The sequence below is a fragment of the Mustela nigripes genome, chromosome 14 (genome assembly GCF_022355385.1).
Source record: "Mustela nigripes isolate SB6536 chromosome 14, MUSNIG.SB6536, whole genome shotgun sequence".
In the NCBI taxonomy this organism is placed as follows: domain Eukaryota; kingdom Metazoa; phylum Chordata; class Mammalia; order Carnivora; family Mustelidae; genus Mustela; species Mustela nigripes.
This window is the reverse complement of record NC_081570.1, coordinates 100,970,143-100,990,305: the sequence shown is the minus strand read 5'-3', so window position 1 is coordinate 100,990,305 and position 20,163 is coordinate 100,970,143. Positions and strand designations below refer to the sequence as shown.

General features: G+C 48.1%; 1 long non-coding RNA gene across 1 annotated transcript; it reads left to right on the top strand.

Moving 5' to 3' along the window:
* The first annotated feature begins 5,177 nt into the window (after nucleotides 1-5,177).
* On the top strand, nucleotides 5,178-19,052 carry LOC132000684 (uncharacterized). Its single transcript, XR_009399430.1, has 3 exons — nucleotides 5,178-5,384; nucleotides 16,776-16,834; nucleotides 18,860-19,052. It is a non-coding gene; the product is annotated as an uncharacterized LOC132000684 (long non-coding RNA).
* Nucleotides 19,053-20,163: the final 1,111 nt, after the last annotated feature.

Genomic DNA, 20,163 nt, shown 5'->3' with positions numbered 1-20,163 from the left:
AAGGGTTCAGGAACACTCTGATACCATCCAGAACACCCAGTCTGGATGGTATCTTCAGCAGCTGCCCATAAGCAGAATGGGAAGCTTGCATGTCTATCTAGTATACTGACTATATACTGATTAGTATGCTGACTGTACCACATTCTACAGAGCTGCCTTCATCCCTTAAGTGTCTCTTCTTTTCCACTATTTGAGGTGGCTCTTGTCTAATCTCTCTGAAGTAATTGCCAAGTACACGACATGCCTGAAAATAATGGGCTCCTTCTTATGGAAGTAAGTCCCTTTTTTGTCCCCACATCTGGTCGAGCCTGGGCCACAAAACCAGGGGTTCAATTCAGTTAGGTCTTACGACCCTTCCCAGAGGGCCTGTGGCTGGCTGGGATTTGGTGTTGGTGCTCAGGGAAGGGTGCTGAAAGGAACAGAGTAGCCCGAGCAGGGGTTGGACCGTGACCGCTAAGGCTTATCCTTCCTCTACACTGGTTGAAATCCTCCCATTGGTTACAGAGGGAAAGAAACTAAGCATCCCCCATGGGCCAGGTAGGTAGCATATTTTATTTTATGCATGTCACCTCATTTTATCCTAACCACAGTCTGGTGAAGCAGGCAGCTTCAAACTCACTTCTTTTACTAATCAGAAAGCCCAGGCTCCAGAAATCAATTCTCTGCCTAAAGTCACAAGGTTCATCACTCATGTCTGGATCCTTGTAACTTCAAAGGCTAGGCTCTTCCTGCCACCCATGGTGCCTTCAGAAATACAGAGTAGGATACACACCTGGGGAAGCTTTTGGGTCCCTAGGAACCTGCAACTAAGTGTGTTCATGACCTACACCTGGTGTGATGGAGGGGTGTTCTGGGCAGACAAAAACATGCCATGAGAAGTAGCCCCTGATGATTGTATATTTCCAAGCCACATGTATGGGATATTCAGATCTCTTCAAACCAACTGTGGCAGAAGATCAGAAACCACAACACAAGGAGAGGGTATGTTCTGTTCCGGCACGGACCTGCCCATCAGTATGCGTGGGGATGGCCTCTCACACACACAAGGATGTATATGTGTATGAACAGATTGGAAAGTGCGTTTCATCAGGGAAACATTTAGCTTATTTCCTTTTTTAAAGCATAGGAAGCAAAACAAAACAAAAAGCTCCTGCTTTTATTTATATGACAGCTTTCAAAGATCTAGGTGACCAGGGTCTTTACTCTGTTCCATTGGTCTATGTGTCTGTTTTTGTGCCAGTGCCATACTGTCTTGCTGATGACGGCTCTGTCATGGAGCTTGAAGTCCGGAATTGTGATGCCACCAGCTCTGGCTATTTGGGGTCTTCTTGGGTTCCATACAGATTTTAGGATTTTTTTTTTCTTTTAGATTATTTATTTATTAATAATAAGGGAGATATAAGGGATATATATAAGGGAGAGAGATCACAAGTAGGCAGAGAGGCAGGCAGAGATAGAGGAAGAAGCAGGCTCCCCACTGAGCAGAGAGCCCAATGTGGGGCTCGATCCCAGGACCCTGAGATCATGACCTGAGCCAAAGGCAGAGGCTTAACCCACTGAGCCACCCAGGTGCCCCCCCAATAGAGAGTTTAGGATTATTTGTGCCAGCTCTGTGAAAAAAGTTGAGATATGTGGAATTTCAGAAACAAAACAGATGAACATAGGGGAAGGGAAGGAGAAAAAAATAAGATGAAAAGAGAGGGGAAGACAAACCGTCAGAGACACTGAACTCTGGAAAACCAACTGAGGGTTGCTGGAGGGGAGATGGTAGGGGAGATGGGGTTACTGGGTGCTGGGCACTAGGGAGGGCACGTGATGTAAGGAGCACTGGGTGTTGCATGCGACTGATGAATCACTAAACTCTCCCCCTGAAACTAACAATGCAGTGTATGTTAACTAAACTGAATTTAAATAATTTTTTAAAAAGATCTATGTGACTGGCAATGTCACCTTTCTCTGTGATTTCAAACCATTTATTTACCCATTTAAAAGTGCACGAAGTGAGCACTTCTGCGTTCTTAAGAACCAATCACAAGGAAGCGTACATCATGACTTACCCAAATAGTAACTAAACTCTTGCTGGTCAGGTTCTCTGGAAATTCTTATCTAGCGATTGCACGTGTTGGGACCCGTGAAACCAGACCTGCCCAATGGGCTCCGGGAGGGGCTGGGAGAGGGGGAAAGTTGGTAGATTTCAAGCCAGAAGACCTTCCACCTTCTTTATCTGCTTTTTCTGGAACTGCCAGAATTTAGCAGGAACCAGGGGCCACCAGCTGATTTTGACAAGTGCTTCAAGTCTTCTACCAGGGTGCAGAGGCACGAAGAGAAGAGTTTACTGACGTTTACCAAAACCAACTGAGGTTGACAGCAACCCCAGCGGGAACTGAGAGGCTTGAAGCTCAGTGGGGAGAAGGGCCACCTGTCAGGGCCAGCAGCCTACGGGAAAGATTTCTGGGAAGGGCTGGACCAGATGGCCTCTTGCTGAGGATTTCTTCACCCAACCCCTCGGCTACCCAGGAAGCCAACTTATGACCTATAGCAGGATTTTTCTGCTCCCCTGAATAGGGAGGCATTTGGGCAACCTTCTACCTCAGCAGAGATGGGAGTGTGTCCGCACAGGACGTAGGGAGGATGTCATTTGTGTCCGCAGGTTCAGGACATACCGTGCATCTCCAGCACACAGCACGCTGGCCAGCCCACAGCAGAGACGAAACAAACAGCGGTTGAATGAATGAAAACATCTGCCTCTCCCTGCCCACCTCCTGCTTTCCAGATTTCCCCCGGAGAGCTCAAAAGGCAATTGTCCTTTTATACCTGCTGAGCCATCAGAAGGAGTGTGGATTCTGCCTGCCACTCAAAAGGAAAGAAGTTCTAGGTGGATTAAATTGAATTCAACAGACATTTATTGGTACACAGAACACTGCACGCGTGGGGCCAGGGAGCAGGGAAAAGTCCACTAAGTTGTAGAGTTTCTAAGCCTGTGGCACGCCCATGGTGGTCATCATAATTGATCACAGCCTCTTCCCTGTGGGGCTAGAGGTGGTCTAGGGACCTTCTCAGCAAAGCTGTCTAGGCAGCGACCAAGTGGAACCAGAAATGGTACCTCTTGCTATCCTGACGGTGGGTATGTGCCTGGCTGGGCTTCTGTATGAAGTTCAGTAAATAAAGCATGAACCAAAAGCTCTTGAACCCTAGAAACCTATGACCGGGGAGGAAATAAACACCTGGAGCATGAGGGGCCCCTTCCTTCCTGCCTCTGACATGGGTCAGCGGTTGCATGATTTTGAGAACAAGATGCTTTTCTGCTCAGGAAACCCAAAAAACCCAGGCGTGCCCACAGAACCACAGTCAACACGGCGTTCTGATCAGGGTCCACCCCCACCCAGGCCAGGACTCGGCCCCTTCAAGTTGAGATTTCCTCCGCTTCACGACAGGACTCTGAGTCCCTTCTCTGGAAGGCAGGCCGTTTCCTGGGCCACCTTCACCAGCACGCCACAGGTGCCACCCCACCTCAATGACCACCCTCTTCCATCTTCCCTTGGGAAATGGCCCCGTTGCAATGACTTTCAGGAAAGCTGCTGGACGTGCGATTGTTTAGAAATTCAGCACCGAGATGCCCCAGGATCTTCTGTTCAGCCATTTTCAGTTCTCACCAGTAAAGCTCAGCTTCCCCAGAGACAGTGCTCTGGGCTGGGAGCCCAAAGCCCTCAGCTTCTTCCAATCCCGGAGTGTGTATTTCAAAGCTCAGAGGCAATGGGAACAGCCAGCTGCCCGGGGGACACTTGACCAAGAGCATCCTTCCAGGGAATGGCGCATCGCCAGCAGGGAGCCCGGGACCCAGGTACAAGGGCGTAGGCGGTGTATTAGCTTCATTCGCACTGTGCTGTCACCACGATCTCAGACACTATCATCTTTGTCAGCGTCCCCGAGCCTGCCTGGGGCACTTGGCTTCCGTGTCCAGCCATGAGAGCCCAATGGGGGAAAGAGCTTATCCACATGTGGTCCGTAATCAGTATGACTCAACGGCTCCTGTATGTGCAGCTGAATCAAAGCAATGGCTCAGACACTCCTAAGACTATACCAGTTCTGGGAAGCATACTCAAAAATAAAAATAAAATTAGTATTGGAGTCAAATACCCAGTTAACTTACTGGTATAGTTGCCATTTCTTGTATTTTCCTTAAAAAGCTCAAATGAGTCTTTTGGGCCCCAGGAACAAGGAATGACTAGGTATGATTTTTCATTTTTTTTTAAAAAAAGAAAGTAAATTGCTTTATATTTTAAACGAAGAGTACATTACAAATGTTAAGTTCTAAGCATTTGTCTCTAAAATAACATTCTCTTCACCGGAGTTTGTGATGTGGATTTTTTGGAAGGATGGGAAAGGCCCTGCTCAGAAGTAAAACTGAAGAAACACCGTCTTGTTTCCCAAAACATGGTTTGGTCCACATCTGTGTCAATTCACCAACGAACACAATGCTTCATGCCCTCCGTCTCCCAGGACAGAGACTGGGCCGTTTGGATCATGAAACAGAACCAGCAAGCAGCCAGGTCCCCACCTCCCTGGGAAAATCAGATGTTTCTATTGTATGAGAGACTCCCATTCTCCTTCCCCCAAAAGAGTCATTTCAGCCGTGCACATATTCCCTACAAACCTTTAAAGACCTGTCCCTGGAGGTCCCTTTCCCTGTGTTGACCACATCCTGCCTTGTCCCTGTGTCACCTGAGTAATTCCTTTGTCCTACTTCAGGTCGCGGCTCAGAGGTCACTTCTTTGGGAAGTCTTCCCTGGCTCCCAACCTCGTCGTGTTATACCCCTAGCCATCTCTCACCACGTAGGGAGCCCCAGGTTCAACTGAGTTCCGAGTCCTGCGAGGGCAAGAGCTCGTCTGCCTGTCTTGCCAAGTCCCGGCACGTGTCAGCCCCCAGCATGGGCTCCAGAGACACTTGGTGAATGAATGAAAGAACACACGCATGCGTGAGCCAACCGTGCTTGAGGACTAGGTACTCTCCTCTCTTCTCAGGTGTGAGGTTGTCAGAGGTCAGACCCACGGAGGCTCTTCTACGGGCCTTCTCACGCAGACACAGGTTCCCTCCCAGACAGAGCAAACAAATGAACACCTGCTCGAACACACAGCCCCAGCTTTCTTTTAGACAGGGATGGGCAAACTCATGAAATCGCTTTACTGAGCCACGCTCATCTGTTCACATGTCTGTGGCTCCTTCCTCATGACATCGGCCGCGTTTAGGGGCTATGACGGCGTTCATCCAGCCTGCAAAGCCCTGAATGGTCGCACGGTCTGGTCCTTTATGGACAGCGTGCACCGAGCCCGGCTGCAGAACACGGGAGCGGGAAGGATCAGAAGAGGGCTGGGCGCAAACACAGGTAGGGGGACGGGCAGTATGAGGGTGGGGCTGGGGCAAAGGCACACCTGGGGCAGTGAGGGTGCGATGGTTCCAGTAGGTGTCTGAGCCTCAGGGCACCCCCACCTCTGGCGCAGAGAAGCAAGAAGTGTGCAGGCTTTGGTGTAAGACAGTCTGGGATTCCCCCACATCGGGGCTGACTGCCCGGATCTTAGGAGGTGAGCTCACTGCCCTGAGCTTTGGCTTCTATATCTCTGAAAGAGAAACTGCCTCTAGCACAAGATTTTCATCTGAGACTCAGATGACATAATAAGGGGTAAAGTGTCTCTCAGAACTAACACGGGGCAGAGTTTCCAAGCAGACTTGTCCCAGATCCAGGTTTAAATTCTAACCCGCCTCTCATGCCTCTGGGGCCCCAGGAAGCACCCAGCTCCTGGGGATCCCTTTCCCAGTCTCTTTAATGAGGGGGGCCACACTTTCCAGCAAGGATGGCTAAGGAGTGAGTGTCGTACCTGGGTAAGACAGCAGCACGGACCCCAGCAGTCTGCAGGCTCCCTGTGCTGTCACGGCCAAGTTGGCGAGCAGGTGCACAATAACCCTGAGGTCCTTGTGTCCGTGGTCAGGACCTCCCCCCGCCCCCCAGGAACTCACAAGCCTATCCTGCTAACAACCTGCAGAGTGACCCTGGGCAGTTCACAGGGCCTCCCTAGATCACTAAAATGTGGCTTATAGAATGATGGCGTTGGTCTGGTCATTTTGAAACCTGGTGATGAAAATCTCTCGGGAACCTCATGGAACATCCAGCCTCCCTACCCCTTCCCTTGGAGATTCTGGTTCCCAAGGCCTGGAATGGGGCCCAGGTTAGAATCTGTCATTTAAACAAGTACCTCAGGTGATCCTTGACTGCAAGGTACTTTGGGAAATACAGGGCTCCATGAGCCCTCAGGTCATTCAGACTAATAACTCCTGCCTCCTGCAACCCCAGCGTCTGTGTGTGCATGTGTGTGTGTGTGTGTGTGTGTGTGAGAGAGAGAGAGAGAGAGAGATAGAGAGAGAGAGAGAGAGAAAGGCGGTAAGATATGTTTCCGGACTGATGAAACCACCAACCAGGCATTACACTTCAGAAAGGTGTTAGGTTGTCCGCTTTTGAGAATTAGTCACCACATCACCGTTTCCATGCCCGGGGACGCCAGTATGCTGATGTGACTGTTGGTCTCTGTCTTCTGACTCACGTTTGCTTTCCTCCAGAGACCTCTGCCCCTTCTGGGAACCAGGGAGGGACCAGGGTCTGTGGCTGGAGCCCCCCCTCCAGCCATGCCCGAAAAATGACCTTTCATGAGTTTCTAGAGACCTCACAGTCCTCCCCTCCCCTCTCAGCCCCGGCCAGGGCCCCAGAGGGCTGAGCTTGAGAGAGGTGAGCCTGAACATGGAGCCCCCGGGGCCAGGGTGGGGTCAAGGCAAGAAATAGAGCTGGGGGGTGGAGGAGAGGGGGAGTGGCCTTGAGGCCAGAAACCTGCTGAGGAGGCCAGGGCCAAGGCGGCACCTGTCACTTACGTCTGCACGCCTGGGGTCAACTAACTCACTTTACATGTCCAGGTCTCAGTTTCCTACCTAAAAATACTCCCTGCTCAGCTGTTGTGAGGGGTGAGGTCACCGGTGAGCCCATTCTGTAAACACTGAAACTGCCCGGGTCCTGTGCCCCTCTGACACCACACGTCACGAGTCCCCGGTTCTCTTGAGAGCTGCACCTGCACACCCTCAAGTTTCTAGTGACCGGACGAGGCTGTTTTTGGCTCCTTAGACTGTGGAGATGCAAATAGCTGTGCACCTGGAGAGTCCTTTAAATTATTCTCCCATTCTGACCTCTGGGGGGCTGTATGACATCCCTGGGGCGCAGGTGCACAGTCTTGGGGGGTGTGCAGGGACAGGGAGGACCCAAGGGCGAGAGGAGAAATGCCCTGGAGACCCAGAGAGCAGCAGAGTGCTCCTGGGCTTAGGGACGAGGGGCCGGACTTCCCGGGGCATGGATGATGCGAGCTCAGAGATCTCAGTGCGTTTGCGTTTGGATTTGCAGTTGCAAATGTGCCTTTGAAGTGTGTGTGTGTGTGTGTGTGTGTTTGGGTGTGTGACACACTGAGCCTGTTCACATGGCCATGCAGAGCTCTTATTTATCCTCCAGAAGTAGACTCACTATGTCTAACCATGGTGTCAGGCTCACCGAATTGAAACCCAAGCACTCAAATTGCGAGGCCATGGTTTTGATTGTGACTGTCCCCGGACTCCTGCCCATCACGTCACCACAGGGCCCCGTGGGTGGGTGGGCCTCAGGGTGGATGCCCTACTCCTCCACCATGGCCCCAGCCTCCTCCCACCCCCTTACTGCCCACGTGCATTGTCCAGGCAATCCATGCAGACCCTAGAGTTAGAAGCAAAGATGGCCAGAGCTCAAAGAAGTCTCATCCTCCTTCAGGCTAAAGATAAGGAAGCTCTGAAGCCCAGTGAAGTCAAGTGACCAGGCCAAGGTCATGCGGTCAGTTGCTGATATGCATTCCCCTCCCCCATTTATTCATATAGACAAAGTTTGACTGTGTGCCTGGAACTGTGTTGGGCACTGGAACAGAGAACTCGGGGACCTAACGCAGGTGAGGGGTCAAAGGAGGCTTCAGGAAGTGACATTTAATCTCCCCTTTAGCTGAAGAGTGGATGAGGAGCCAGCCAGGAGATAGGTGGGTGGGAAGAGCCCCCCACGCAGGGGAAACTCTGTGGGGGTGCGTCCTGAGGTCTGAAGGAGGCTCACGTGCTCAAGGTTGTACAAGGTACTCACTGAGGAAGGGAGAAAAAGTAGATGCCAACTCGCACAAGGACTTCTAATGTGATCTTACCTGCCGAGGGAACGTTGCAGCTGGGGAACAGAATATTTCTAGAAGGTAATTTGTGGAGACTAGGTTGGTGGGAGCAGAAGCTGTGCGTTAAGTTTTGAGCTGTTCTCTACCGTTCTGTTACTTGCACCACCTCACTGAAAGGTCACCACAATCTTATGGGGTGGCCACTCTTCTCCTCCTGCCCCTAGGGCTGTGGCACATGAGGGAACGACGCTCAGAGAGGCTGAAGCTTTCCTGAGTGAGAGGCCACTCAGCTGGTGAGCCATGGAGGCAGCGCACCAAGCCCACGCTCTTGGCATCTCCTCTACTTCTTGCTCATACCAACTTTTCTATCATTCCCTGAACCTGCATTTTCTCTGCTTGGAATGTCTACCCCCTTTGCTTGACCTATGAACTCCCTTTTACCACCCTGGACTGGCTGAAAGAATATCTCCTCTGGGAAACACTCCGAGACTAACCTCTATAGTAGGATTCACAGGGTTCCCTCTCCCCTGCAACCTACAGTGCCCGCTGGCCACCTGCACTCAGGTCACACTCAGTGACCCACATCTCATCTTATGGATCATTTTATACCCAGAGCCTAGTAAGTCATAGGGATACAATAAATTTGTGCTGAATGCATGAGTAGTTCAGCCTAGCACATGTCCTTCACCAGGAATACCACAGCCAGCGAGGAAGCTCTGTAACCATCTTGAGTGGAAGATAAGGCCTTGCTGTCACCATAGTGGTTCCCCTCTAAGGGTGTTATCATGTGATACTTATGGAAGTGGGGAGAGCTACCTTCACAGGGGACCAGGTATGGGTGAGTGAGAGGCCCCTTTGTTGTGGTTAGAACCGGGATGGTTTTGGGTACACAAACTAACCTAGAGTAGGACGAGGAGGGGGCGACAGTGGAGAGAGCAGGGAGCCAGCGAGATGGTGGGAGCCGGCGACCAGAGGTAACCCCAACCACGGAAATCCCCAGAAGGCCTAATGTTCATTTTGAGGTTGTTGGCTGTTGGAGTTGCTAGATTCAGTTAAAAAAAAATGGGGGACACGCAATAAAAAATGATTGATCATCTAAAGTTCAAATTTAACTGGGTGTCCTGGCTATTACCTGGGTCTGTATCGTTGTGATTTAAATTCTCACTCTTATACATTTTCAGTCAAGTCTGCAGTTAACACTGTGTCTTGTAGGATTCGGGGGTTTTGTGGAATTATATAACAGGAAGCATTTGGGCTCTGGAGCCATTGGGGCCCAGAACAGGAATAGCCCAGATGTAAAATGAACAAATTCAGTGGAATCAGGAGTTGAGAGTCAGAGACAACCATAAAGGGTAAACTTGCGAAAATCGTAGGAAGGGCTTAGAATTTTTTAAAGGGGGAGTGAGGGCTTGGAACCACCTTAGCCAGGCAATTTTTCGAACTTGAGGAGGGAGCAGCAAGATGACACCTGGATGACTTCTAGAACCTCTGTAGGGCCCGGAAGAGAGTCCGAGGAGCTGGAGTCTCTTCCCATCCATCCCTCCCATCTACTAGGAGAACTGGGGATGTAAGATCCACAACGAAGCAAAGAAGTTCTTCAGCTGAGGGTCAGGGAGCTGCAGAGCCGTGGGGGGTGGGGGGGGTGGGGGGAGAGGTGCACCGACAGCCTTAAAGAGGAATTGAGAAAGCCCAAGGTTGGCTTTTGCAACACACACAGTGTGGGGAGAGGCTGGGTTCTGACCACGTACACTGGAACTCCTGATGTGAAGAATGTGTGCAGGGGACCTTACTCAGCACCCTGCTTTCAACTGTAAGATGGTGTTGGTGGGGCAGTGTGACCCCCAGAGCCCCACTTGGGCTGGTCCAGTAGGACCTGGCTGGCTGCCCATTTGAGCAGGGATTACTGACCCACACCCCGGCACTGCACACCCCGGCACTGCAGTTTTGAGGCCTTGGAGCTCTCCTAGGGCCAAATCCCACTGGGAACAGTTACACACAAATCTACTCTACCCTCAATGGACACCCTGGTTTTCCCTAAAAACACTGGCAATATTCATACCGTGTGCCTTTGTGCACGATATTAACACAACGTAGTGTTAAGACAAGACCACATATTCTTTAATACCCCTCCCTTTGAGGGCTGAGCCTGATTCCCCTCCCCCCAAGTGTGGGCTAGACTTGGGGAGCCCCTTCCCACAGGTGAAATAATGTAGAGATAATGATGTGGGATTCCAGGGGCTGGGCTTCGTGCTCATTCTCACATCACTCACTCTGTGCCAAGCCAGCTGACCTGTTACCGAGACACGGAAGAAGCCCAAGGAGGGGCCTGTGTAGTAAGGAAGTGAGGTCTCTTGCCAACAGCCATCAAGAGACAAAGCCCTCTGCCAGCTGCCACGTGGGAGTATGGGGAAGCAGATTCTCCAAGCCAATGGAAACCTCCAGGTGCCTGCAGACCCAGACCTTGGGCCACATCCACCCAGCGAAGTGGGTTCTAAACTGGCCAGCAGAAAGACGAGACGGGAGATGTTGTTCCAAGCTGCTAAGTTTCAGAGTAGCGTGGTATGCACAATAGTCCACTATATACACAGGCTCCTTCCTGGCCTGAGATAACCCTCCTTCTCTACCTGGCAAACTTTTTGTCATCCTTCGAAACATCATGCAAATGCCATTGCAGTGGGATTGTGATGATGTGCTTACTCTCTCTCGTTGGAATCCGAGCTCCTGGAGAGATCGTGTCTTACTCATCTTTGCATCATGAACTTGCCAAGCACAGTGGTAATGCTTGCTATCTATTTCTTTAATTACTTAATTTTAACAAGTAATTACTTAATCAATTAACACAGAGAGAGACTGGATGACATGGTGCCCTCCTCCTCCTTTTTCTTTTAAATTGGTGAAAAAATTTCATCTGAGAAATGGACTTGGTGTTTGGTACTACCTAGTAATTGATGGTACTGCTGACCTCTTCATTTGGCTTTCCTATTTTTCTATTTCTTTCATTAGCTTACCCAACAGGGGTTGAGAGGTTGTCTCTTTGTTCCAGGGGCTGGGAGGAGGTGCCTTTGCAACAGGGAAGTCAATTAGACCCGGCTTTCCCGAGCACATTCGTCACTAGCCACATATGGCAATCTCAACTTAAAATTTATGGGGCACCTGAGTGGTTCAGTGGTTTAAGTGACCAACTTCTTGATTTCAACTCAGGTCATGATCTCAGGATTGTGAAATCGAGCCCCACATCAGGCTTCAGGCTCAGCAGGCAGTCTGCTGGAAATCCTCTCTCTCCGTTTCCCTCTGCCCCTCCCCCCACTTGCATGCTGTCTCTAATAAAAAAATCTTTAAAAAAATACATAAACTTAAAATCAGTTCCTCTGTCACACTAGCCACATTTTAAGTACTCACAGCTACACATGTCTAATGGTTACCATATCAGATAGTGCCAATATAGAAAATTTCATTATTGCTCTATGTGATATTGGACAGAGCTGATTTAGAAAACTTTGAAGATATATTAGCAATGGTAGAGGTGAGGGGGTCAGAGCTGAAGCCGTGGGGGTGAGGTTGAGGGGCAGGATCTCTCTGAGAAACCTTAATGTCATACAGAGCAATGAGGTAGGATCCAAGAAGGGTGCCTTGAAGGTCTCTCCCTATGGGAAATGGGTAGATGATGAATGGAACCATTCACTAACATGGTATGCACAAAAGAGGCAGGATTTGGGAAAGGGGGATAAAATCTGATTTGGCCTTACACTAGTCAGAATGGCTAAAATTTTCCAGTCAGGAAATGAAAGGTGTTGGTGAGGATGCGGAGATAGGGGAACCCTCTTACACTGCTGGTGGGAATGCAAGCTGGTGCAGCCACTCTGGAAAACAGTATGGAGGGTCCTCAAAAAGTTGAAAATAGAGCTACCCTACAACCCAGTGATTGCACTACTGGATATTTATCCTAAAGATACAAATGTAGTGATCTAAAGGGGCACCTGCACCCCAATGTTTACAGCAGCACTGTCCACAATAGCAAAACTCTGGAAAGAGCCCAGATGTCCATCGACAGATAAATGGATAAAGACAATGTGGTATATATATATACAATGGAACATTATGCAGCCATCAAAACACCAAATGGCAAATCTTGCCATTTGCAATGACATGGATGGAACTGGAGGGTATTATGTAAAGTGAAACAAATCAATCAGAGAAAGACAATTATCATATGCTTTTAGTGATATGAGGAATTTGAGAAACAAGACAGAGGATCATAGGAGAAGGGAGGGAAAAATGAAACAAGATGAAACCAGAGAGGGAGACAAACCATAAGAGACTCTTAATCTCAGAAACAAACTGAGGACTGCTGTTGGGGGGAGGGATGGGGGACTGGGTGGTGGACACTGGGGAGGGTATGTGCTATGGTGAGTGTTGTGAATTGTGTAAGACTAATGGTTCACAGACCTGTACCCCTGAAACAAATAACACATTATATGTTAATTTTTAAAAATCTGATCTGGGCCCCAGAGAGTAAGAAGTTAGGATAGGACAGGCCAGTGATGGGTCTCAGAACGTGATGTGGAAGTCTGTGTAAAGAGAGTTCCAAAGAAGAATCAGTAGGCACTGTGAAGGTGGGTGAGGGTGCGTGGGGAAAGCAGGTGGCATGAGACAGCCAGTGGTAACATCAGAGCCTGAGGAGTGCTGGGATTTAGGGCAGAGTTTTCAAACTGTGGGTGTGTCATGAATAGACACAGATCTCATAGATCTCCTCCAGCATTCAGAAATGGTATTGAAAATATTACCTATAATTTTGCCTATAATTTCAGTAAATGTCTTTCCCTGAAACTTTTGCTATGATTCTGTCTACATATCTATCTGCTTATCTATCATCTATCTATATCTATACATACTTACACACTTGGTTGCAAGCTAGAATATATTTTTCTGGGTTGTGGTCCAACTAGTTCGAATGTCCCAGATTCATAAAATGAACACCCAGACTGTAACACAAGACAGGGGAACTGGAATGGTATCCTTTTCCTCATCACCACCTGAAATCCTGGCGTGCAGCAGACAGTAAAGACCAAAGGAATGTAGCTAGAGGGTAAGAGAAGAGAGAAATAACCCAGCATCAGATGTTAGGGATTTAGCAATATTGAGAGCATGTGTGGCCTCGTCTCTGCAATTTCTGTGCATTGGTGAGCAGAGGCCAGACTGCAGAAGTCAAGGGTAGTTGAAGAAACAGAGAGACAGATGACCTTGGAAATTGAGAGGTTTTTGTTGTTGTTGTTGTTTGCTTTGTATTGACACCATGCAGTTCAATATGCATCCAGGAAAAGACGGTATGGGAAAGGAACACTCTAGAACTTGTCTGACAACAAAACCACTAGCCACATGTGGCTACTGAAATGAAAATCAATTAAATTAAAAACACAGCTCCTTAATCACAGTAGCTAAGCGGCTGGTGTGCTAAGTGGTTTATGGAGTACTAAATGCCGACTGCATTGCACAGAGCTGAAGAGAACATATCCATCATAGCAAAAAGGTCTACTGGACAGTGCTGCTCTCGGAAAAAAAGTCTTAATTCAGCACATCTATGCTGGCTTCCATAAGATGAGCCCAGTTAAACTGGGGCACAGCACTCCCAACCTCCTCCGACCCCAAATATTCTCCAAACCCAGCAGGAAAGCCTTTGAGAGAGTCAACTACAATCTGTACATGCCTCGAGCTTATGTTTGGTCTCAGTGCGTGAGAGTTCACCCTGGGTGAGGTCAATGCAGACCTCAGAGAGGCAGCTGGACCTCAGGATGCAGTCAGGAAGCTGTCTGGGCATTCTGTGTATCCATGATGTTTCCCCACCAAATCCAGGAATGGTCCGTGACAAGTAGAAGCAGCTCATGATTGCCCAGGACTGAACGCACAGAAAAAGAAGCTGCGGGCCAGGTTATACAGTGCCAGGTGCCAGGGGTAGTGTCAGATAGGAAAGGTGGAGGCTTCAGGGGCGGGTAGACCATGGATGGTGGGTAAAATAGGGCCATACAGCAAAATCCCAGTTCTATGAAATTCAAGTGACTGGTGAAGAACCAATAAACTATATGTGTAATTTTTATGTGTAAGTTTCATGATTTCTAGAAGCACCTTGATACCAAAAAGCGATGTGGTAGAAGACTGAGGGGTTATTATCCATCAGAGCCGTCCGCTCAGCCTACAGTAGTAGAGATCTCACTGACTTACCAAAATGAGAAAGCCACTTCTGGAATTTTAAAAATAAAAATTCCAATTATGCGGCAGAATCTCTCTCATTTTGGAACCACTTGCTCCCAAAGATAACGTTCATTTCTCTGTTCAATGAAAAGGTAGCTATTCCTCACAAAAATGTGTTTACTCCTCTTCTCTTCCATCCTCATCAGTGATTTGGGAGTCCTGTGCTCCACTTATCTTATCTCTTTTGCAATAAAAGAGGAATTTGGAGAAGGTTCTAGGACACTTCTGAACCACAGTTTTTGATGAGGCAACTGAGGCTCAAAGAAGTTCATTGACTTGCTCGAGGACCTGAGAATGATATAGTCAACTGTCATTCAAAATCTACTGCAGACAAAACAGCATAGGGGAGCATGTTCTAAATAAACGAAATTATGAGTTCATTTCTAACAAGTTCAAAACGAGGCAAAACTCAACTCCACTTAGAGGTCTGTACACAGGTGATAAAAACACAAGGAAAAGAGGGGAAAAGTATCCCAAAGGTCAGGGCAGCAACACCCTTGGGGAGGAGGGAGGTAACAGAATATGGGGTTCTGGGGGGACTTCTAAGGGATTAACAAGGTTTTATTGGCTATACCTGGTGGTAGTTACCCAAATTAAAAAAAGGGGGAGTACAAATCTTCTCATCTCATGGGTTCAAAAAGGACTTTAAAAAAAAAAACAAAAAAAACTCATTCATTTGGAATCCCTAGTGCAGAATCAGTGGAAGTTCATGGGCGGAGCTTGTGAGTTTTTAGAGAATGAACTGCTACACTGTGGGGGGAGAGGGGCTCTGACCGCGAGGTGTCATGAAACGTGCACTACTCCGGGGGGCTCTGATGCTTCCGCACCGTCCCAGTTCATGGTCCCCCTAGTTTAAAAGGGTTTCAGAGTGTGGCCCTTGGGGCTCTGTGAAGGGGAGCTGCGGGCTTCCTGAGGGAGTGCTAAGCAACCTACAGGACTCTGGGCCCCCCACGTTGGGGGCAGAGACATTGTGCCTCCAGCTGCCATATACATTGGACAGCCACAGGAAAGCTCATTTAAAGAATGGCTTCTGATGCTACGAGAGAAAGGAAGAAAATTCCTGGGGCATCGATTCTCCCTTAAGTGATATAGAAATACTAACATTACTTTTTTTTTTTTAAATCTCTCTTCCAGACTACTCACAAAGACAACCTCCCTCAGGCTCCCTCTGGGCCCTGGGCCTGAGCTCTTCTCCCTCACTCCGCATCTCACATCTCACTCCTTCCGACTACACCCTCCCCGACTCGCGGCTAAGGAAAAGCTGCTTGGTTTGGGGTCACGGGAGGGCCAACTCCAGTCACACGGGTCACCTGGTGGTCATCTCTAGTGGAGGCTATGTCTTCTAGAAGGTGGCGTCTCTACCGGACAGGGTGTGTAGCTGGTCCACAGGAGAAAAGAGGCAAGGGTCAGTCACGGCCTTAACAATCTGGACTCCCCGGAGCTAAGCCATGTACTGTTAGGTCTGATGTCCTATTCTAGTTTGTCAGCTGCTGGGCCTTTAGGAGACTCCAGCTCAGGACCTCTGGGCTCCTCTCTGACCTGCTGGCTCCCAGAGCTGCTGACATGGGAGTCCTTCAATGTGCAGGCTGCCTGATCCCTGCTAGAGTGAGCTGGGCACAGTGAGAAGCGGTCATATGACTGCCCGGAGCCCAGCAACAGAAAGCCGAGGCCCAGGGAGCCGGAAGGGAAGGGGCCGCGCTCAGATGGGCTGCCCAGCAGGGTGAGGAGGGGGGAGCTTACCGGACACCAGCACTAGCCCAGCCACTCACTGTTCAGAGAACAATATCCCTCCAGAGAAACGTGCCCATTGTGGCTCTGACACTAGATTTAAAGTCATAGACAGGCTGTATTATATAACCAAAGGCAACTGTTCTTCTTGGCCTCACTCCAGAATTTCATTATTAAAAACAGCTAAGACCATTTACTGAGTTATTACTTCATTCCAGACATTCTGCCAAGCACTTTCTGTACATAGCTGGGTCAATCTAAGTCAATCCTACAGTTTAGGTAGGTTTTGTTTTGCTTTTTTTTTTTTTTTTTTTTTTTTTTATTACCAATTTTATTGTTGAGGGAAGGAACACCCTGGAGGTTTTGTAGCTGTGAGGGTTATCCGGTCCACGTAGGGGATCAGCTTCATCCAATCCACTGAAGTAGCAACGGACATCACACGGCTTCAGGTGTGGGGCAGGCTCACCATGACCACCATCTGTGTGCCTCAGTATCCTCCAGCACCTTGCCATGCTTCCCCCTCCCCCAAAAGCAAGGTTTCCTGTTTGCCACTCTCCTGTAATCCTTGGTCTCTCCCAACATTCATTTTCTAGGTGATGCCTCCGTGGCTCGTCTCTCTTTAGGCTCCCATGGAAGCAAACGCTTTTCCAAGGTACCCAACTTCAGGGGACCCCAGGTCGGCTCTCAAACTTCTAGGACTTTCCATACGTGTATCTACATTGATGGCTATAGTCCAATATGTGATGATCCTAGTAATATCTCCAAGTTACCAAGAACTGATAAAATTACACTCTGCAATCCACGTGGCTTGGCCAAATATTTAATCTTCCTCTGGATGTTTCCTTACCTAGAGGATGGTGATAATGCTTCTACATGCTTCACACTGCTATGAGGATTAAATTAATACATGCCAAGCACTTTAAATTGTGCCAGACTCATTGAGTGTTATTATTATCACTATTGGTATTGCCAGTCCATTACTCTTACTAAGTCAGGAAAGTATGCAATGACTTTTATAAATAATTCTGTCACAAAGCTAAAAATTTGAAAGTGCGGGTGTTCTTGGGCTAATCTTTGGGTATGTAGAAAAGAAGCTGACTCCCAGTGACTCCCATCACCTGAGCTGCCAGATAACCTAGAGACACAGCACCATAAGGCCACCAAAGATAAGAGATAAAGGACCAAGGAGACATTCAGTTAGCTTGATCTCTCTTAAATTGCCAAAAATAGATTCCCTACTTAGCAATACCCACTGAGACCCACTGTCTTAAAGAGATTGAATGAAAACAGATGAAGCTTTTTAATCAGAAAAACTGCACAGATGTTATGATCTCTTTTTCCCATCATTTCATTGCTCCCAACATACGTCCCCCCTTTGCCACAATTTCCAAAGATAGATCTGGCCTCCTGGCCTTTGGGAGAGAACAGGCACAGCCTCTCCTGCTGGTTCACTGGCTCTATTATTGGTGGTCCCATTTTCAGGGACGGGGTGAGTAGAGGACATGGCCTGCTGGGTGGCACCATTGAAGTTGAACCCAACCACACACTGAAGAGTTTTGTATGGTAGGATTTGTACCATGACCCCACTTCTGTGGAATCTACCTATTCTGAACACTGCAGGAATAAAAGTTTTGTCTTTATTGATCATTGGTTCCATTAAAAAAAAATCCTTAGACTTCCATTTCTAGCCAAGATGAAATAAAAGGGACCATCTTTACCCTCTTGCCTGAAAAATAAATGTAAAACCAGACAAAAGATCTGAAAGACATTGGACATCAGGCAATGAAAGGCAGTGTGTGATCCCCATGAGATGGGAAACAAAGGCATTGAGCGCCCCTGGTTGCTTCTGCTCACCAGCAGGAGAGAGTCTCCAGGCTGCTAGTCAGGAAGGAGGAAGCCAAAGAGAACTGAGTTTTGAAGATGTGGGTGGGAATCTGGAAGAGTGTGGGGTGGAGCATCAGAACACAGAGCTACATGGGGAGGGAGCTCCAGAGATCAGCAGAGGGTCCCCTATGGGTCTTCAGCTAAGTACTGAGCAGTGCACACCCGTAAGGAAACTACTCAGAGTGGGGGAAAGAACCGCCCTAAAGGACTCGAGGGAACAGTCTCCAGTGCCCCACCAGCCTGAGCGTAACACCTTATCATTCAGGGGCATCAAATGGAGAATGGATATCAATGACTGAACTGGTAGACAAGAGCATTTAAAAAGTTATGATACTTTTAGAATGACTAACATGCAAAACACTAACAGCATCAAATGCTGGCAAGGGTATAGAGCAACCAGAAAGCTCATTCATTGCTGGTGACGATGCCAAATGGTACAGACACTTGGAAGACAGTTTAGCAGTTTACTACAAAACAAAGCATACTTTTAATGTGATCTAGAAATACATTCTTCAAAATCTACAGAATGTTTTACTATACAAGTGAGCCTTAATATAAACTATGGACTTCAGTTAATAATTAAGAAGAAGAAGAAGAAGAAGAAGAAGAAGAAGAAGAAGAAGAAGAAGAAGAAGAAGAAGAAAGTATCAGTATTGACTCAATTTTAACAAATATTCCACACTTAGGAAGATACTAATTCATAATCAGGAAACTGTGTAGGGGTGGGCAAGGAAGGGGGAGGGGATAAATGAGAACTCTATACCTTCTGTTTAGCTTTTCTGTAAACTTTCAGCTCCTGTAAAAAAGAAGAAGAAGAAGAAAAAGAAGAAGACGGAGAAGAAGAAAAAGAAGACGAAGAAGAAAAAGAAGTTTTGTAACACAGAGATGACTGGGTGGCTCAGTCAGTTAAGTGCCTGCCTTTGGCTCAGGTCATGATGCCAGGGTCCTGGGATTGAGCCCCATGCCAGGCGCCCTGCTCAGCGGGCAGTCGGCTTCTCCCTTTCCCTCTGCTCCTTCCCTCTGTTTGAGTTCTCTCACTTGCTCTCTATCTCTCTCATAAATAAACCAATTTGTAAAAAAAAAAAAAAAAAAAAAAAAGTCTCGTAATTTAAAAAATTACATTAGCAACAAAACATGTTATTATACTCAACTCTAGTTTTCAAAAAAACAGAGGAAAGATTGACTATATTAAGAAGTAGGAGACATGCAAAAACCCAAGCTGAAGCTCTAGAGATGATAACTATGATGTGTGAAATGAAAAATACCCTGCATGCAGATTGGTGGAAGACGGGATGTTTACTCTCTGCAGAAGGTGGGTTGGAAAAGCTCCAGATTCAGGGATACCAACAATAGCTAAGGGCATGGTTGAGATACTATTCCAAAAGTGGAAATTAAGTGAAAGTCCACACACCTTGCTGTGAGCCAAGCTTATGCCTCCAGACCCAGGTGGGGCTGACAGATTCCTCTTTGGAAGATGGGCCCACCCCAGAGAAATGCCCACAGAGACCCACGTGGACATCTCCTAAACAGAGACAGCTATAAGCCCATAGGGAAGCTTCGTGCCCTGGCCAAAGCTTGTCCTTCATGTCTAAGTGACTTGTTCCAAAGTGATAACAGACAGCCAAGGGTCACCTGCACTCTGAAGAAAGCCTCTACAGTGGAAGATGGGATAAGACCCATAAACACAGAAAAGGAACTTGGAAAAAACAGGTACTAGGACCACAAGAAAACATCAAATTCTTACGAATACTAGTCTTAGAGTGATAGAAGACATTGACCCTGTGAAATAGGAATCAGAAGCTCTATCACATTCTGAAACTGGTCATACTTCAGGTGGGGCTGGGGAGTTGCCAAGGGTTTGGGGTTGGCTTAAGTGAGGCAGAGAAGGAAACCGAACCACAAGGGTCGGGGGAGAAGGTTCTAGGAGATCAAACGTGGTGAGTGATGGAAATAAACCAATGTGCCACATGCCCAGGAGTCTACAGAACGAACTCTCTGACATTGTTGGATGACACTCACATTTGCAAAGGGCTGTGTCACCACTCCGTGTCCACGTCCAGACCCACGTCCTCCCGCCATGTCTTCCGCAGCCTCAGC